This window comes from Cervus elaphus, chromosome 17 (genome assembly GCF_910594005.1).
Source record: "Cervus elaphus chromosome 17, mCerEla1.1, whole genome shotgun sequence".
NCBI lineage: Eukaryota > Metazoa > Chordata > Mammalia > Artiodactyla > Cervidae > Cervus > Cervus elaphus.
In genome coordinates, this window is record NC_057831.1 from 58,731,181 (window position 1) to 58,749,233 (window position 18,053).

Sequence of the window (18,053 nt, forward strand, 5' to 3'; positions counted from 1 at the left end):
CCCGAGAGCTGCCAAGAAAACAAAGGTGCTGGTCATACAACTACAAGGGAATGAACTCTGCCAGCAGGCAGTGAGCTGGGGAAAGGATCCTGAGCCTCAGACGAGACTGCAGCCCTGGCTGACACCTTGGCCTTAGCCTACAGCCTACAGGCTCTCAGCAGAAGACCCAGCTAACCCTTACTCGTAACCCAGACCCACAGGACCTACAGATGCTTGTGAGCATCTGTTAGTCAGCGACAGAAAACTAACATAGGACACTCGGACTTTGGGGAGGGCTTCCCTGGTAGCTCAGTTGGTAAAGAATCCGCCTGCAACACAGGAGACCCCGGTTCGATTCCTGGGTCGGGAAGATCCACTGGAGAAGGGAGAGGCTACCCACTCCAGGGTTCTTGGGCTTCCCTTGTGGCTCAGCTGGTAAAGAATCCACCTGCAATGCAGGAGACCTGGGTTTGACCCCTGGGTTGGGAAGATCCGCTGGAGAAGGAAAAGGCTACCCACTCCAGTATTCTGGCCTGGAGAATTCCATGGACTACAGTCCACGGGGTTGCAAAGAGTCAGACAGGATTGAGCAACTTTCACTAGACTTTGGGGAACAAAACTAAGGGGTGTTTCTCCATTTTACCACCAAGTAGACCTTTTCCAGGGTTTTCTAGTCCACATTTTCCTGGAAGGCACTATCTGCTTCCTCACTGCTTTTTTCTTCTGAATCCATTTTGGATTCATTGAGTCTTGTATAACCTTGGCCTGAAAGACCAGTAGCCATTCCACTGTGGGCATGAGATAAAAAGAAGAAGGTCCACATGTGGTCCACAAAGGGATACAGCAGAGCTAGTGAGTGTCCAATAAAGTATGACCATTCAGTTCAAAGATATGTGACACTGTAGAGGGGAAGGTTTGGTACAGTTTCAAAAACTGTAGAAATTATAGGCCTAAAGTTAGATCCCTTCTCCATTTTGTGCAATCCAGTAGACAGTATTTACAGTCTCATAGCTTGATAGCTGCATATGGGCACAGAATAATACTTTAAATTGTGCAGCTTTGGGATAAGGACCAAAAAGGCAGCAAGAAGTATCCAAAATTTACTATTTCTTAAACTCAGACTTTTTCTCAAGTCTATTCCAGCTTCTAGTCTTTTTTTTCTCGACTAGGAGAAATCTCAGGTTCCTGAAGTGGGATGGGAGAGCCACCTGTGTCAGATTCACTCAAGGATACCTGCCAACACGGAGACTCCTGGGCCCCAAAGAGCCAAGAACTGGAACCTCTGTGGGGAAGGACCCAGGGAACATATACTTCAACATGCTGAGTCTTGCACAGTCATTCTGCAAGCCAGCAATCTAACTTGGCTAATTCCATCCATTTATAGATGAGGAACACAAGCCTAAGCAAGTTGTTTACAGAGACATGGCGAGCAAGGAGGAGAGCTAAAATTAAAATCAGGAATGTAAAATCTACTAACACAGACTAGGAAGCTGGAAATGAATCAGTGTCCCTGTGTTTTCCACATTAATATTCTCCCCGATTAGTAGAGATAATTAAGCATTGAAGATAAAATGACTCTAATGACAGAAATATGTAAACACATTAAGGGAAAAATTCCATTTCACCAAGATCTGTGATTAGTTGGCATGGTGTGGCTGGTGCAAAATTTGACAGTACACTGAGTTATCATCGGAATGGTTTGGGACGAAGGTTCCTCATTGAACCTTATCTTCCAACCACCCGTTAGCTCCGAACAATGAGTGTCCGTTCTGGTTTTAGGCGTGGTGTCTGCTCCCGGCAGACAACGAGGCTATCACAATGATGTGTGCAGGCTGCCCCTACCCTCTCCAGGTGCGGTCCCCATAGCACTTCCATTGCAGCAGTCACGTTTGGGCTTGGGACCACCCTTCCTTAGGTGCAGAGCATGCAGAAAAGGAGAGTCTGCCTTAAGATAATCCCCAAGCTCACTCAATCACCAACTAACCACAAGCTATTGCTGTGGATTTATATGTATTCCTTCATTAGGATAGCACTTCAACATTACGTTAAAATCCTGCCCCCCAGTTCCTTAGAATGTGACTGGATATAGAGATGGAGCCTTCAAAGAAGTAATTAAGGTTATATGAGGGTGTTAGGGTGAGCCCTAACCCAACAGGACTGGTGTCCTTATAAGAAGGATACCAGGGGTGCATGTACAGGGGAAAGACTATATGAGAAGGAAGCAAGAAGGTGGCTATTTACAGCGAAGGAGACAGACCTCAGAGGAGCCCAACTCTCCCGCCACCTTGACCTTGGACTCTCAGCCCGCAGAACCGTCAGAAAACTCACTTCTGTTGTTTAAGCCAAAAAAAGAATGAAACACACATTTCTGCAAATCTTACATATGAGGAACTAATAAACATTTCGCAAATACTCTCTTCCTATTCTAGGAGGCAGGTAAATATTCTTTGTCGCAGTAATAAACAGAGCAGCTAGAGCTGACTTAGTACCATGTCACTAAGTCAGAGTCCAAATCCAGAGTCCTGTACACTGTTGATGTTGTGATCCCTGAATCATGAGGTCTCTTGTAAGAAAAGGAAAAAAAGGCATTCTTACTTTGCAACACCGCTGGTGAATTCACTGGTTAATGAAATGATCCAAAGAAAGCCCTGGCTCGACAAGCATCTGGTTAATATGCTGGGGGTGGACTAGTCCACAGATTCATAACTTGGTCTTGATCCTTGGAGGCAAAAGAAGGCAGCAGTGCAGAACGAGCAGTGTAAGGGATCACTGGGTGAGGCTGGAAAATTGATGGCTCGTCAGTCTCCATAAATCACACACCCAGGAGGTCTTTCCCAGCCATGCTAGGACAGTGATCAAGCATGAAACCCGCAGGGGGGCCGACCACCTGGGAAGCCTGCCCATCTCAAGATGGTCAGAGTTGGACCATAAAGAAGGCTGAGAACCAAAGAATTGATGCTTTTGAACTGCGGTGTTGGAGAAGACTCTTGAGAGTCCCTTGGACTGCAAGGAGATCCAACCAGTCCATCCTAAAGGAAATTAATCCTGAGTATTCATTGGAAAGACTGATGCTGAATCCCCAGGACTCTGGCCACCTGATGCGCAGAGCTGATTCATGAGAAAAGACCCTGATGCTGGGAAAGACTGAAGCAGGAAGAGAAGGGGACCACAGAGGATGAGATGGTTGGATGGCATCACTGACTCAATGGGCAGGAGTTTAAGCAAGCTCTAGGAGATGGTGAAGGACAGGAATGCCTGGCATGCTGCAGTCCGTGGGGTTGCAAACAGTCAGACTGAACTGAGCGACAAACAACAACAAAAATAAAAGTTCGGGGAATTCCCTGGTGGTACAGTGGTTAGTACTTGGCGCTTTCACTGCCAAGGGCCTAGGTTCAATCCCTGGTTGGGGAACTAAGATCCCATATGCTGTGTGGTGTGGCAAAAAAAAAAATTTTTTTTAAGTAAAAGTTCAAGTCACTGAACCTAGAATCAGGTATCTTTGGGTGAGTTCAGAGCTGTCTTTTCCTTTCAGGGATCTTAGAGGCCTATTTAAGATGAGAGAATGGGGGGCAAAATAGATTAGGTAAAATTAAGCATGGAATTAAGGGTTTTGGAAGAGGGTATATGGTCACTGGTCAAATGAACTGCTCCACCAAGGAAGTCGAGGGCTGAGCAACAGGTGGGGGTCGAGGAGGTAGTGTTCCCTGACACCCCTGCTCAAGGGCATCTCGCTCTGCTCTAACACTGCAGGCTACAAGTCCATGTGGGTCACTGCAGAGTGAGTGACGGGTTCCACACTGTCCAGTCTCCTGGAGCCTGGAGAGGTGAAATGACAGCTAACAAGTAGCAAAGAGGCAGAGAAAATCTGCCCAGAGGAAGTTGGGAATTGAGTGTTGCTGCTTCTTCCTTCTTTTTTTTTTTTTTTTGGTAGAAGGAATAGTTTCTAGTAGACATGTTAATATGCTGCAGTATTCATATTATACGGAATACAAGAAACTAATAATAAAATACATTTTAATAGATTTTTTAAAAAGACACTGCCATCGTGATGAATGCCATATTTAACATTCTTGCTGAGACTCACACACAAGGAAACAGACTCAGGGACCCACCGTTTGTCACAGCTTTGTTTACAACAGCAAACCTTCTTGGCAGTGGGATCTGTCAAAAATTCTTTATCTGAATAACTCCTCTAGAAAAACACTTGCACATATTCATGAGATGTGTAAGAGTATTCATAGAAGACTAGTTTGTTATGAGGAAAACAAGAACAAACCTAAGGCCTGGCAACAAGGAACAATAAAATAAACGTAATGGACCTAAATTTGAGATTATGATGCAGCAGCATGAGGAGGTCTTTGCACTGAACGTGGAGCCTTGGACTAGACCTCCTGTATTCTAATCCCAGCTCCACAGATGCCTCTTACAAGGTGTATGGCTGTCAATGAGGCTGTAACAAGCAGTGGTCCATGAATCGCTGTTTCCCGGTTTAAGAGACCAGCTACATGACCTTAGGAAAATTCTGTAACGTCTCTAGGACTCAATTTCCTCATATTGTAAAATGCAAATAATAACAGTGGTCTACCTATAGGGCTCATGGGAGGTTTATAAGTAAAGTGCTTATAACACTGCCTGACATAGAGTAAGGGTCATTTAAGTGTTAGTTTTTAGTAGCACTATTCCCCAATACATATTGTGTGTCCAAGGGGAATGCAGGGGAGAAAAACACTTATAGATTATCCCATTTATACAAAATAAAACCAATAAGCCCCAACACAGCTCTCCTCTTCCCCCTGCTCTCCTCCCACCCCAAAACACACACAGACAGAAGAGAGATGGGGGAATAGGAATGGGTATGAGAAGAAATTCTGACAAGTCTAGCCTTCAGAACTGTCTGAATCTTCTGGAACCTGAATCATCTATACTGGCTTTCTCCAAGTTTTTACCTCCTACTCACTCCTAATGCTACATCAAACTGCATTCTGCTTATATCACATCTCCAAAATTACTCTCCTCTAGTCGTTAATAACCTCTTACTGGTAAAATGAAAATTTATTTTTTCAATTCTCATTTTATCCCACGTCTTTATGCCTTTCAACACTCTTTTAAGAGCAGGCTCCAGGAAGCCACACCTTGCTGTCTGCCACACCTGGCTCTTCTGCTCCGCCCCCAGGTCCGCGGTCTCCCCGGCGTTCTCCTGCCCCCCACGGCGGCATTGGGCCCTTTCTCTAACGCTTGAATCAACTTGTAGGCAACCTCCTCAGTGCCCAGGGCTCCTGTTACGATTTCTGGGGACATCCCTCTCACACTTACGCCCCCACTGCAGATCCTTCCTGAGCACCTGAGGACAAAAACTGCCCACTGGGCATCGCCGTTTGGATATTTTGAACGAGTTATCATGTTGAGGCCCAATCCTCCGGCTTCCATCCTTCCCTCTCATCCCTCCAGTTACGGAAGCCACATACTCAGGGCCCCTCCCGACAAATCCCTCTTCTTCACAGTGGATCACTCTATCCCCCTTTCATCCATCTCCCCGCCTCCCTCCAATCTCAATCACTACCTTCTTCAGGCCAAAACAATCTCTCACCTGCGACTCTGTGACTGCCTCCGAACTGGATTCCAGATTTTACCCTTCCTCCCAGAGGTTCTTAACCAGGGTCCAGGGACTCCAGAAATATTACATTTTTATTTTCATTAATCTCAGACTGAAATTTAGCATTTCCATGAGTCATGAACATTAGCAACAAACCATGCTAGTATTAATATTAGCAATATTAAATAGTATTGGGAGAATACCAATATTCCAAATACTGCTGTCATTTTGCCAACAGAAGAAATCAGGTATTTTTGTATAACATGACAATTGTTAGATATGTTGTTCACTGTCATTATTACTTTGAAACTACGGTAGCTATTAGACTCTCCACTAAATCTGACTATGTATTGTACACACACCATGACATCACATGTGTCTTTAATTTTTTGACAATTATATTTCAATAGAGTTGGTCTCCTTTTGTAACCCTTTGTGTTTTATGTTACAGGTTTTAAAACATTATTCTTAGAGTTTTCCTTGAGCATCACCAAACAGCCTAAACTATCAATAGCACAATAAAAGTCAAGAACTCCCGATAGCTAATTTTCACACCATGGTCAAGTTCTTCTCTCAAAACACAAACCTTTTATCACCTTCACTTGTCAATGTCACCATCACCTGGTTTCCCCCTCCCTTGCTAATAAAAACTACTCAATAATCTGGCCCCTCCCTACCTCTCTGACCTCTCCTGGCATCAACCCCTTGCTGCTGAGGCTGTAGCCACACTAGCTGCCTTTAGGCAATTCAAGTTTGCCATCCTCCACCTGCCCCAGAGACTTGCTTCTCTGCCCACTCACCCCTATCTACTGCCTTCACCTGTTGACACAGCTAACCCTTTCCCATCTTCAGATCACCCTTAAACACCTCCTCAGTAAGGCCCTCCTGGGGCCCCAAGGCCATCCCTTCCCTTGGCTCTACATTCAGGGCTACCAGAGCTTTCTCCCCACAGCACTTTTCACAGTGAGTATAACCTACTCTCCTCTGTGAAGAGATCAGTTCCACAAGACAGGAACCATGAGTGCTTTGGCTCTACTTTACTGCAGACCATTGCTAGAAAATCAATTAACATCCGTCAAATGAACGAGTGGCAGAAAAAAACCAACCTAAATATCCAATGATGAAAGTAATTAAATAGGTGATGGCATTACACAACCCAAGTTACTAGGCAGCCTTTAAAAATAATGTAGTAGAAGTATATTTGCTGACATGAAAATTTATCAATGTATCTAATACTTAATGTAATAATAATTGTAAGGGGCAAGCTACCAAGCAATTGTTCAGCAATTTCATCCTTATTAAGAAGGGAAAAAACAGATATGTAAACATATGAAAAGACAGTGCCACAGAACAAAGCCTGAAAGGACAGTCATAAATACATAATAGTCCTTACCTCTGGGTAGCAGAGCTGGAAAAGATTTTAAATTGTACATTTATGTCTACCTTGTGTCTCCTTATCTAACCCTGTCTTTAATGAACACTTATGCACTTAATAAATTTTTAAAATTTCAAACTATCTGCTTATTATTTTTTTAAAATAATTAAACAACCCACAGGTGGTACGTTATGTTTAATTAACTAGGATCCATATCAGCAAGATTTATCTTAGGAGACGAGCAAAACTCTTCATGAGGGTAATAAAGGACTGCAGAACCCAAATATATACCTGAGAGTCAGCACAGTGTCCATGGTGAGATAACTAATATCGGGACCGGTCTTTTCAGGTTAGGATTGACTTCATTATCTTGTAAAAGCCACTTTAGTTACAGTAAATTTCATGTTCAACATATTGACTACTCTACAAACCACAAGAAAAGAAAAGATAAAAATCATGGCAATTTCTGTTACTATTAAAGGCAGATTTCTTACCAGATATATTCAAATTATAGTAATATTTTTTTCATCCTGCTACAATTTAACCACGTTATATCTCCAAGTATTAAAACAATAAAAAGATAAGATTAATTAATTTGAGATAGAGTGAAGCTGGGTAAAATGATGAACATTAATAATTTCTGGAAAGTTGAGCAAAGTAGCATTTATAGATACATGTCAAATTGAGAGATGGGTCATGGGTAATGATGATCTTCAGATCCAGTTGATATTCCATTAACAGCAAAAAGTTACTTTGTCCTGCACTAGTGGGTCTGGCTGGAATGAACTTGCTGATTCATATTATCTTGAGTACAAACTTTTTCTACTTGGATAATTTAATAGGCTGTCCAAGAGAAGAAGTTAGTGACACATGAAGGAGAAAAAAGAAGTTTTCTAAAAGACTCTAGTTCTGTTTGAAAACCTTCAGGCTCCATGGATCACAATTTCCAAGCCTCACCACTCAGACCACAGGAAAGCTAAGAACTTTATTTTGAGACCACTCTTAAAGCTACTCCATCAATTCAAAATTGCTCATTTCCTTTTTTTTATGATTCCCTCACTGCCAGCCCAACAAAATAATAAGGTAAAAAACAGAGTTCCAAAACAATCCAGAAGCAAGCTTTAACCAACAACATACCGTAGGTAATAAAAGGTTACTTACAATCTCTCGCTGGGAAAATGAAATCCACTCCCAGCTGATCTGTAACCAGCATCCTTCAGGTTTTTGAGCTACATTTCTCAGCAGCTTTCTACCCTTCTCATGCCTCCAGATCAGCTCCTCATTAAGTAAGGCACACCGTTTTGTGTTAATTAGCTCAAGCAGAATCCATTCTGTAGGGAAGAATGAAATCACCTCTCCCATGCACCTGGGCCTGGACATCACACTGCTGAAGCTCCAACATGAAATGGCATCAATGCCTCCCTGTCTGGATGGGCTGGGAACACAGCAGCTAAGAAAAGTGCATTCACCACCGAGCTGCTTCCAGCTTGAAAGACACTGATGCATGACCTGACTTATTCCTTTAAGAGACAAGATCAAGAACCAGGGCATTTGGATTATGAATCTATTATATTAATCCATCACACATGATTGATTCCAAGTAGCCACCCAAACAGCAAAAACTGCTCACATACACATTCCTCTTAGAGCAAAAGAAGCCATTCAAAGAGAAGACCTTCACTGCAAATCGTCTGGCTGAGCATGGAGGAGAAAAAGGGAAGAAGTAATGAAAAATAATAAAGACAAATTTAGGAGACACAAGTCTTCCCAGGGTTCTTAAACTTCAGTACTTCACAGGAGCAAAACAGGAATGGTAGAAATTGATTTTTGTGAAAGGCTATTAAAGAGAGTGGTGTTCTCATCAGAAAGTCCCTCCCCTTTTTAACCATAATCAATAATTTAAAGCAAAGCCAAAAATCATGTCAGCCAAAATGACCAAGAAAATTTTTTTTTTGCACAACGTAGGAGTAAAATTAAATTAGTGTCCATTAAGAAACTACTACTCTTAAGAGAATTATTAGGTAAAAATATTAACTCTTTCACAGTGTGCCAATATACTAACTTGAAAAGTTCAGTGTTAAATAATAATAAGATATCAAGTATATGTATCAGGTGCTAAATAATAAGATACCAAGTATATGGATCAAGAGAATAATAAATTTATCTTTTTTATTACTTGGACATTTGATTTACTATCAAAGTTTAAAAAGTTGATTTGGAATTTGATGGCAGAAAACAGACTTCAGAACCTGGCCATGTAATGATAAAAACCTGTTTCCTTCCTCAGTTCAGCAAATTTCTTACAGTTATAAAACAATCAGCAGGAAGCTCTGATGGGGTGATTACAAATTACCCTGAGCCAGTTCTTTATTTTACTGTTCCTTGTTCTCTTTAGGTAATGATTTGTACCCTGAGGGATAAGAAGGTCTATTTAATATTTCACAGGCCTTTTTTTTTTTTTTTTAAGATCCGACATTCCATTCTAATGACTAATTCTTTGAGACGTCTTTAAAATTAAGATAGTCATCACTTCTCAAAATGAAGGACTGAACATAGTTCTCTGCGTACAATCTGTAACTAGGGAATGAGAATTCTCATGGTGTTTCTGACTGGTGATCACAAAATGGAAAAAGTTGAACTTTGGCAAGTAGATACGTAACACCATGTTTGTGACTGCCCCTGGTTCTAGAACTCTTTATTAAAAATGATTCTGTCAGTCTCCCAAGACGAAATAAAAGCAAAAACAAGCAAATGGGACCTAATTATAAGCTTTTGCACAGCAAAGGAAACCATAAACAAAATTAAAAGGTAACCTAATTATTAGATATATACAAATCAAAACTACAATGAGACATCATCTCACATCAGTCAGAATGACTATCAATTCAAAAGTCTACAAATAATAAAGGTTGGAGAGGGTGTGGAGAAAAAGGAACCTACTTACACTGTTGCTGGAAATGTAAATGGGTGCAGCCGCAATGAAAAACAATATGGAGGTTCTTTAAAAACCTAAAAATACAGTTACCCTATGATACAGTAATCCTACTCTTGGGCATGTATCTGGAAAAAATGAAAGATCTATTTCAAAAAGACGCATGTACCCCAATGTTCATAGCAGCATTATTTACAAAAGCCAAGACATGGAAACAACCTATATGTTCATCAACAGAGGAATGGAGGGTGTGTGTGTATCTACCTATCTATATCAACATATATAAGGGAATATCACTCGGCCATTAAAAAGAATGAAACAATGCTGATTGCAGCAACAGGGGTAGCCCTAGAGATTACAAGTAAATCAGACAGAGAAAGACAAATATCATATGATACCACCTACATGTGGAATCTAAAAAATGATTCCAGCACGAATATATTTACAAAACCAACAGACACAGAAAACACACTGATGGTGATCAAACGGGAAGCAGGGGATAAATTAGCAATTTGGGATTAATGTGTAATACCTTAGTTTATCAAAAACAGATAAACAAGGATCTATTGTATAGCATGGGGGAACTATATTCAATATCTTGTAATAACCTATAACCAAAAAGAACCTGGAAAAAGATACACACACAAAAAGAAAACAGATCTACTTTGCAGTACACCAGAAACGAACATAACACTGTAAATCAACCACACTTCAATTTAAGGAAAAACAGAAGAAAGAAGAATGATCCTGTGAGCCATGCAGCATTTCTCCGAGAACCTGGTGGATTCATCCTAAGCATGTGCTTAATGACCATCTCTCTGGATGGAGATGAATGGATGGAACAGAAAGGAATTAAGACTGGATAAAATCTAAAGTCCCTTCAAATTCCAAGTTTTTCGGTCTTTCACTACAGTAAAATGAGACTTTACATTCAGACATTAGCATTCATCACACAGAATGACTCTCTCCAAACTTCAGTTTCCATGTCTGAAAAAAACGGCAAAAAATATATCCAGGAATGTCTTGTGGACTCAATGAGATGCTGGATGTGAACACACAGTTCACACAGTGGGCGAGCGACAAATGGTCAGCATGACTGAGTGACTGTGCCCCCAGGATGACTCAAAGCCAGTTCCAACAAGAATTTCAAAGCCGTGTTACAGCTACACACACAATCCAATAGTTAGTTGCAGGACCAGACCGGACCCAAGGGTGATAATCCCATTGCATTTGTGCTGAAAACCCTTATTTCTGTTCCTTCCCCCGTGGGAATTCAGTTCCCCAAGCAGTGACTGAATCTGTGCCCCCTGCAGCAGAAGCACAGAGTCATAGCCACTGGACTACGGGGGAAGTCTGAAAGTCCTCCTGTTTCCATACCACTATATTCGAACGCAAATGATTACAGCTTAATTCCTCCCAACAATCCATTTTTTTGGCTTGTAAATGCCAGACATGATACACATACAATTAACATTACTGTAAAGAATGCTAAATAAATGAAGTTTTCTTCTCCTGTTCAAAATCTTTCCCTAGGTTTGTCAATGTTTATATAGCAGATGAGAAACAAATGGATTTTTCAGTAATACAGAAAAGAGAGAGGAGGTTGATGATGAAGCCACCGTTTCTACCTCATTTACTGCTGCCCAGGATTAAGAGTCATGTGACCATTATTACCTGCTCGGATTCTCAAAGGTGGTAGCTAACCCATGACGACTTGCCTTTCCCTGCGTTTTCCAGGGCTCTGGGGCAGAAGGAAAGTCATACTCAGCTCAGACAAGATGCTTCCTCTCCTCACCTCTTCACAGAAGCACACCAGAATGCATATGAAAGATGCCTTCAGAGGTGGATTTTTCTCTGCAGAAAGGGTTCATTTCCAGAAAGCAAAACCAAAATCTCTGCATCCAAAATCTATGCTTCTAAAATTTATAGCTTTCCTTTCATTATTTAGCTTTATTAAAAAAAAAAAAAACAATGTGCAGATGAGCTTAATGGAAATCAATAAAATGAAAGAGGTTTTAATTTCCCTTGAGTTGACTAGAAAGTACAATTTTTCCCCAAAGCCATCCCAAGCGTGTTGGATTTTCAAACTAGCTACATGTTTACTTTGTTTGCTAATATGCCTGTTTGCTTATTTATCCTCTCATTACTCTAGTAAATGATTTAGAGGGACTCACAGAAGTGCCTGCATCACAGACATTACGAAGCCTCCCCCTGAATCCTGGTCTCTGCTGTGCTGAGCGGTAGTGATCACTGTGTCACAAGGCCTCATCTGAAGGGGGACGTGTCTGCTCTCGGGGTGGGGGTTGGGGGTGCTGTCACGGAAGCCACATCCACGGATGAAACAGCATGCCATCGCACTTTCTAATCCAACGGCAACAAAGCTAACAATCACTGGGTATTCAGGAAGAGAAAATCCTGGCCTCAAAGAGATCTTCAGTGGGTTGTCTGCTCAAGTAGAAAAGAAGATAATGAAAGAACACATTCAGCTCAGTTCAGTCACTCAGCCATGTCTGACTCTTTGCGACCCCATGGACTGCAGCACGCCAGGCTTCCCTGTCCATCACCAACTCCCAGAGCTTACTCAAAGTCATGTCCATCCAGTAGGTGATACCATCCAACCATCTCATCCTCTGTTGTCCCAACCTCCTCATGCCTTCAATCTTTCCCAGTATCAGGGTCTTTTCCAATGAGTCAGCTCTTCGCATCAGGTGGCCAAAGGATTAGAGCTTCAGCTGCTGCATCAGTCCTTCCGATGAATATTCAGGACTGATTTCCTTCAGGATGAACTGGTTGGATCTCCTTGCAGTCCAAGGGACTCTCAACACCACAGTTCAAAAGCATAAATTCTTCGACACTCAGCTTTCTTTATAGTCCAACTCTCACATCCATACATTACTACTGGAAAAACCATAGTTTTGACTAGAGGGACCTTTGTTGGTAAAGTAAGTCTTTGCTTTTTAATATGTTGTCTAGGTTGGTAATAGGTTTTCTTCCAAGGAACAAATGTCTTTTAATATCATGGCTGCAATCACCATCTGCAGTGATTTTGGAGCCCAGAAAAATAAAGTTTCTCACTGTTTCCCCATCTATTCACCATGAAGCGATGGGACCAGATGCCATGATCTAAGTTTTCCGAATGCTGAGTTTTAAGCCAACTCTTCACTCTCCTCTTTCACTTTCATCAAGAGAATCTTTAGTTCTTTACTTTCTGCCGTAAGGGTGGTGTCATCTGCATATCTGAGGTTATTGATATTTCTCCCAGCAATCTTGATTCCAGCTTGTGCCTCTTCCAGCCCAGCATTTCTCATGATGTACTCTGCGTATAAGTTAAATAAGCAGAGTGACAACATACAGCCTTGACGTACTCCTTTTCCTATTTGGAAACAGTCTGTTGTTCCATGTCCAGTTCTAACTGTTGCTTCTTGACCTGCATACAGATTTCTGAAGAGGCAGGTCAGGTGGTCTGGTATTCCCATCTCTTGAAGAATTTTCCAGTTTGCTGTGATCCACACAGTCAAAGGCTTTGGCATAGTCAATAAAGCAGAAGTAGATGTTTTTCTGGAACTCTCCTGCTTTTTCAATAATCCAGTGGATGTTGGCAATTTGATCACTGGTTCTTCTGCCTTTTCTAAATCCAGCTTGAACATCTGAAAGTTCATGGTTCACATACTGTTTAAGTCTGGCTTGGAGAATTTTGAGCATTACTTTGCTAGCGTGAGGTGAGTGCAACTGTGCAGTAGTTTATACACACAACATGCTAAAACGATGTCAATTATCAAAGAAAAGGTCCAAAAGACTGACCTGAGAAATTAGTGCTCCAGAAACAGACCCCATCCCCCTTAGTGTTCCCTGCTCAAACACCTGACTTTCAACCACATTTTCAGGAAAAGGGAAACAAAAGGGATCATGCACTTCGAAAAGACAGATCTGGTGTGAATCCTCATCGTTCCAGTTGCCCAACTATGTAATTTTAGTCGTAATTCATACAGCTTTCTGAGCTTCATTGAAAGGAAGGAACGGAGGGAGGGAGGGAGGGAGATCTTCCCTGTAGGATTATGATGAAAATTAAATTCCCTCAAGCTTGGATAGAGACTAACACACAGTAGGTATTCAAGAAATGGTGGCAATTAACACTCCAAAAAAACATCTATTTCTGCTTTATTGACTACGCCAAAGCCTTTGACTGTGTGGATCACAACAAACTGTGGAAAATTCTGAAAGAGACAGGAATACCAGACCACCTGACCTGCCTCTTGAGAAACCTGTATGCAGGTCAGGAAGCAACAGTTAGAACTGGACATGGAACAATGGACTGGTTTCAAATAGGGAAAGGAGTACGTCAAGGCTGTATATCGTCACCCTGCTTATTTAACTTATATGCAGAGTACATCATGAGAAACACTGGGCTGGAAGAGGCACAAGCTGGAATCAAGATTGCTGGGAGAAATATCAATAACCTCAGATATGCAGATGACACCACCCTTATGGCAGAAAGTGAAGAGGAACTAAAGAGCCTCTTGATGAAAGTGAAAGAGGAGAGTGAAAAAGTTGGCTTAAAGCTCAACATTCAGAAAACTAAGATCATGGCATCCGGTCCCATCACTTCATGGCAAATAGATGGGGAAACAGTGGAAACAGTGGCTGACTTTATTTTTCTGGGCTCCAAAATCATTGCAGATGGTGACTGTAGCCATGAAACTAAAAGATGCTCACTGCTTGGAAGGAAAGTTATGACCAATCTAGACAGCATATTAAAAAGCAGAGACATTACTTTGTCAACAAAGGTCCGTCTAGTCAAGGCTATGGTTTTCCCAGTGGTCATGTATGGATGTGAGAGTTGGACTATAAAGAAAGCTGAGCACAGAAGAATTGATGCTTTTGAACTGTGGTGTTGGAGAAGACTCTTGAGAGTCCCTTGGACTGCAAGGAGATCCAGCCAGTCCATCCTAAAGGAGACCAGCCCTAGGTGTTCACTGGAAGAACTGATGTTGAAGCTGAAACTCCAATACTTTGGCCACCTAATGTGAAGAGCTGACTCATTTGAAAAGACCCTGATGCTGGGAAAGATTGAGGGCAGGAGGAGAAGGGGGCGACAGAGGATGAGATGGTTGGATGGCATCACTGATTCAATGGACATGAGTTTGGGTGGTCTCCAGGATTTAGTGATGGACAGGGAGGCCTCGCGTGCTGCAGTTCATGGGGTCGCAAGAAATCAGACACAACTGAGCGATTGAACTGAACTGAACACTCCCATAAAGTGAGGATTGTCAATGGTATTTCATAAATGAAGAGAGTAAATTCCTAAAAGGTAATCAGTGATTCTCAACCTTGTCTGCATGATGGAATTATCTGGAGAGCCTTAAAAAATATTGATAACATAGCTTTAAATAAATACTGTTCACAGACCAATGAAAAATCAGAGTCCATGCTGGGAATGCCCCAGCATAAATAATTCTTAAAGCTAAGAGATTATATTGTAGGCCAGAGAGAGAGTCACAGAGTTGATTCCTTAGCAAGGACATCGCCACATCTTTTTTCATTACTCATCCTATGCTTATCTATCATACGTCTTTGCTACACCTGCTACACCAATAGTCTCACGTGTGGGAGTGGCACAGTATGGAAGCAACCCAAGTATCCATCAACAGATTACTGGATAAACAATACGGGGAATACACACGAGATGGAATATGACTCAGCCTTAAAAAGTAAGGACATTCTGACACTTGCTGGACATGACTGAACCCTGAGGACACTATGCCTAGTGAAATAAGCTAGTCACAAAATACAGATGTGGTGTGTTGCAAGTTGTATGAGGCAACCAGGGGAGTCAAAATCACAGAGATAGAAAGTAGAATGGTGGTCCTCAGGGGCTGGGGGAAGAAGTTAAGGGGGCTACTATTTAATGAACACAGAGTTTCACTTTTACAAGAGTTCCAGAAACGGGAGGCAGTGAAAGTCACAAAAATAAGAGTGTACTCAATATAACTGACCTATAAGTTTAAAAATGATTAAGACAGCGTACTTTGTGTTATGTGTATTTTTTTTAAAGTGGGGATTGTGTAAGATAGTCCACTGGGATTATAAAGAAAATATATCTTCTATTTATACTTAATTGTACTTTTTTTTAAATTGGAGGCTAATTACTTTACAATATTTTGGTTTTTGCCATACATTCACATGAATCAGCCCTGGGTGTACATGTGTTCCCCATCCTGAGCCTCCCTCCAACCTCCCTCCCCATCCCATCCCTCAGGGTCATGCTGAATCTATGCATAAAGCATATTAGTATGTTGTAAATGTGTGGGGTTTACAAACACAGACACATGTGATCACAATGTATATTTAACTATCAGAGAGGACAGTGAAAAAAGTTTGGAACATACCTGACTCCCTAGGAAGCAGTGTGAATCCCAACGCCAGCTTGGGAGGCGGGCCTGAAGCAGCCAAGCTTGCGGGCTGGAGGAGGCAGCTGTGGGAGGAGGGGGCGCGCGGCACACAGCAACCCGAGCAGCACCGGGCGCTCGTCTGGCGGAGCGCACACCGACCTCCCGCCGTGAGATCCACTCCAGTGTAAGCTCCGTTCTGCCGGCCATAAACCAATACCTGAGACCATGCTAACACCAAGTCAGAGGGATCCCCAGGGAGCAATACTGAATCTTTTAGGAAACTAGGCATTTATTGATTCCTACCAAGTGCCAGGAATATACTTTACATAGATACACAACTTGCATGGAGTTTAGCACATACACTTTCCACGTATTATTAGCTCAATCAATCATCACAGGAGTTTTATGAGGACAGTGACATGAACTCACTTTATAAGTGAAGGAACTAAAAAGTCTTGTGTGTGCATGCTAAGTTGCTTCATTTGTGTCCGACCCTTTGGACTGTAGCCAGCAGGCTCCCCGGTCCACGGGATCCCCCAGGCAGGAGTACTGGAGTGGGCTGCCGTGCCCTCCTCAGGGGATCTCACTGAGCCAGGGATCGAACCCACTTCTCCCATGTCTCCTGCACTGGCAGGTGGGTTCTTTGTGGGCACCGCCTGGGAAGCCCGTATACCACTTTTATTCCCACTACCTGATCAGAGTGTGGTGAGAGTAAGAAATGCATTTTCTCATCAAAATCCAGTAGCTATACATGCATTTATCCAACTGTAAAAATTGTCTCGCAAAATAATACTTAACCTAAAATGATAGACTTTGATTAGATTATTACTCAGCATCACAGAAACATTCTAGCTGTATTAGGTATCTAACCTGAGACAAGTGTTCATTTTACAAAAGTGCCAAGGATGAGTAGTGAAATTCATCCAAAGTTGATCATTAATCGTGCAAACTTGTGCCATACCATTTTATACCAAAAAAAAAAGAACTTAGCAAACAACTCAGAATTTCATTTGCTTACCATTTCAAACCTTCCAGATTCCCAAAAGGCTCTTGACAGAACTATGCAAGCTCTTGGGGGAAATAGTTTGGCTAGACAGACTCCAGACCAAACACGCCATCACGCAGGAAATGCATAATGGGTCCAAAGGCATCCATGTGGGCAAAGTAAGGCAGGTTAAACAGTGATTTATTCTAGCCCAAACTACATCCATCATTTTAAAACTATGTTTCACCATGTTACTCCAAACTGTATATGGCATCTTCTCTTCCCTTTCTGCCAAGGAAAGCAAAGACTCTGAGATTCAGCTCATAAAGCTTTAAGTAGGGTTTATATGCTCTATGAAGACAGGTGGAGGAAAAAATAAGCAAGAAGAAATTCTGAACAGTGAGGGGAGGGTTGGAGGGTTTAGTTGGCTGACTATAAACAGATTTCTGGTAATTTTAAATCAGGTTCTGATTTTTAGATTTCTTTGGCTACCTGGTATTGATAGAGTCCTCTGGAGAATGTCTTGCACTCTGAAATGTTCATACCCCTATTAACTTTAACCTGTTCTTTCTTAAGTTTAAGAATACAACCTACAAAACACTTTAAATGAAATTATAGTAGGCCAGAGTAACTTATAATGAATGATCCTGATTAGTTTTTTAAAAACATATGCCAAGAACACAGGAAAAAAATACACATGGAGTTCTAACTATAGTAATTTTCTCCTGCTTCTTGGTACTGAGCCTGAAGTGATATGATTTTGTTTGTTCATTTTTGGTAAATGAGGGAAGAAAAAAAGC

The 18,053-nt window shown here is 41.7% G+C and overlaps 1 protein-coding gene and 1 non-coding gene across 16 annotated transcripts in view; one reads left to right on the forward strand and one right to left on the reverse strand.

Annotated features, from left to right (window-relative positions):
• Positions 1 to 18,053, reverse strand: part of APBB2 (amyloid beta precursor protein binding family B member 2) — a 362,842-nt gene that overhangs the window by 144,378 nt on the left and 200,411 nt on the right. The gene's annotated exons all lie outside the window — the stretch shown is intronic.
• Positions 3,318 to 3,390, forward strand: TRNAE-UUC. Its single transcript has one exon. It is a non-coding gene; the product is annotated as a tRNA-Glu (tRNA).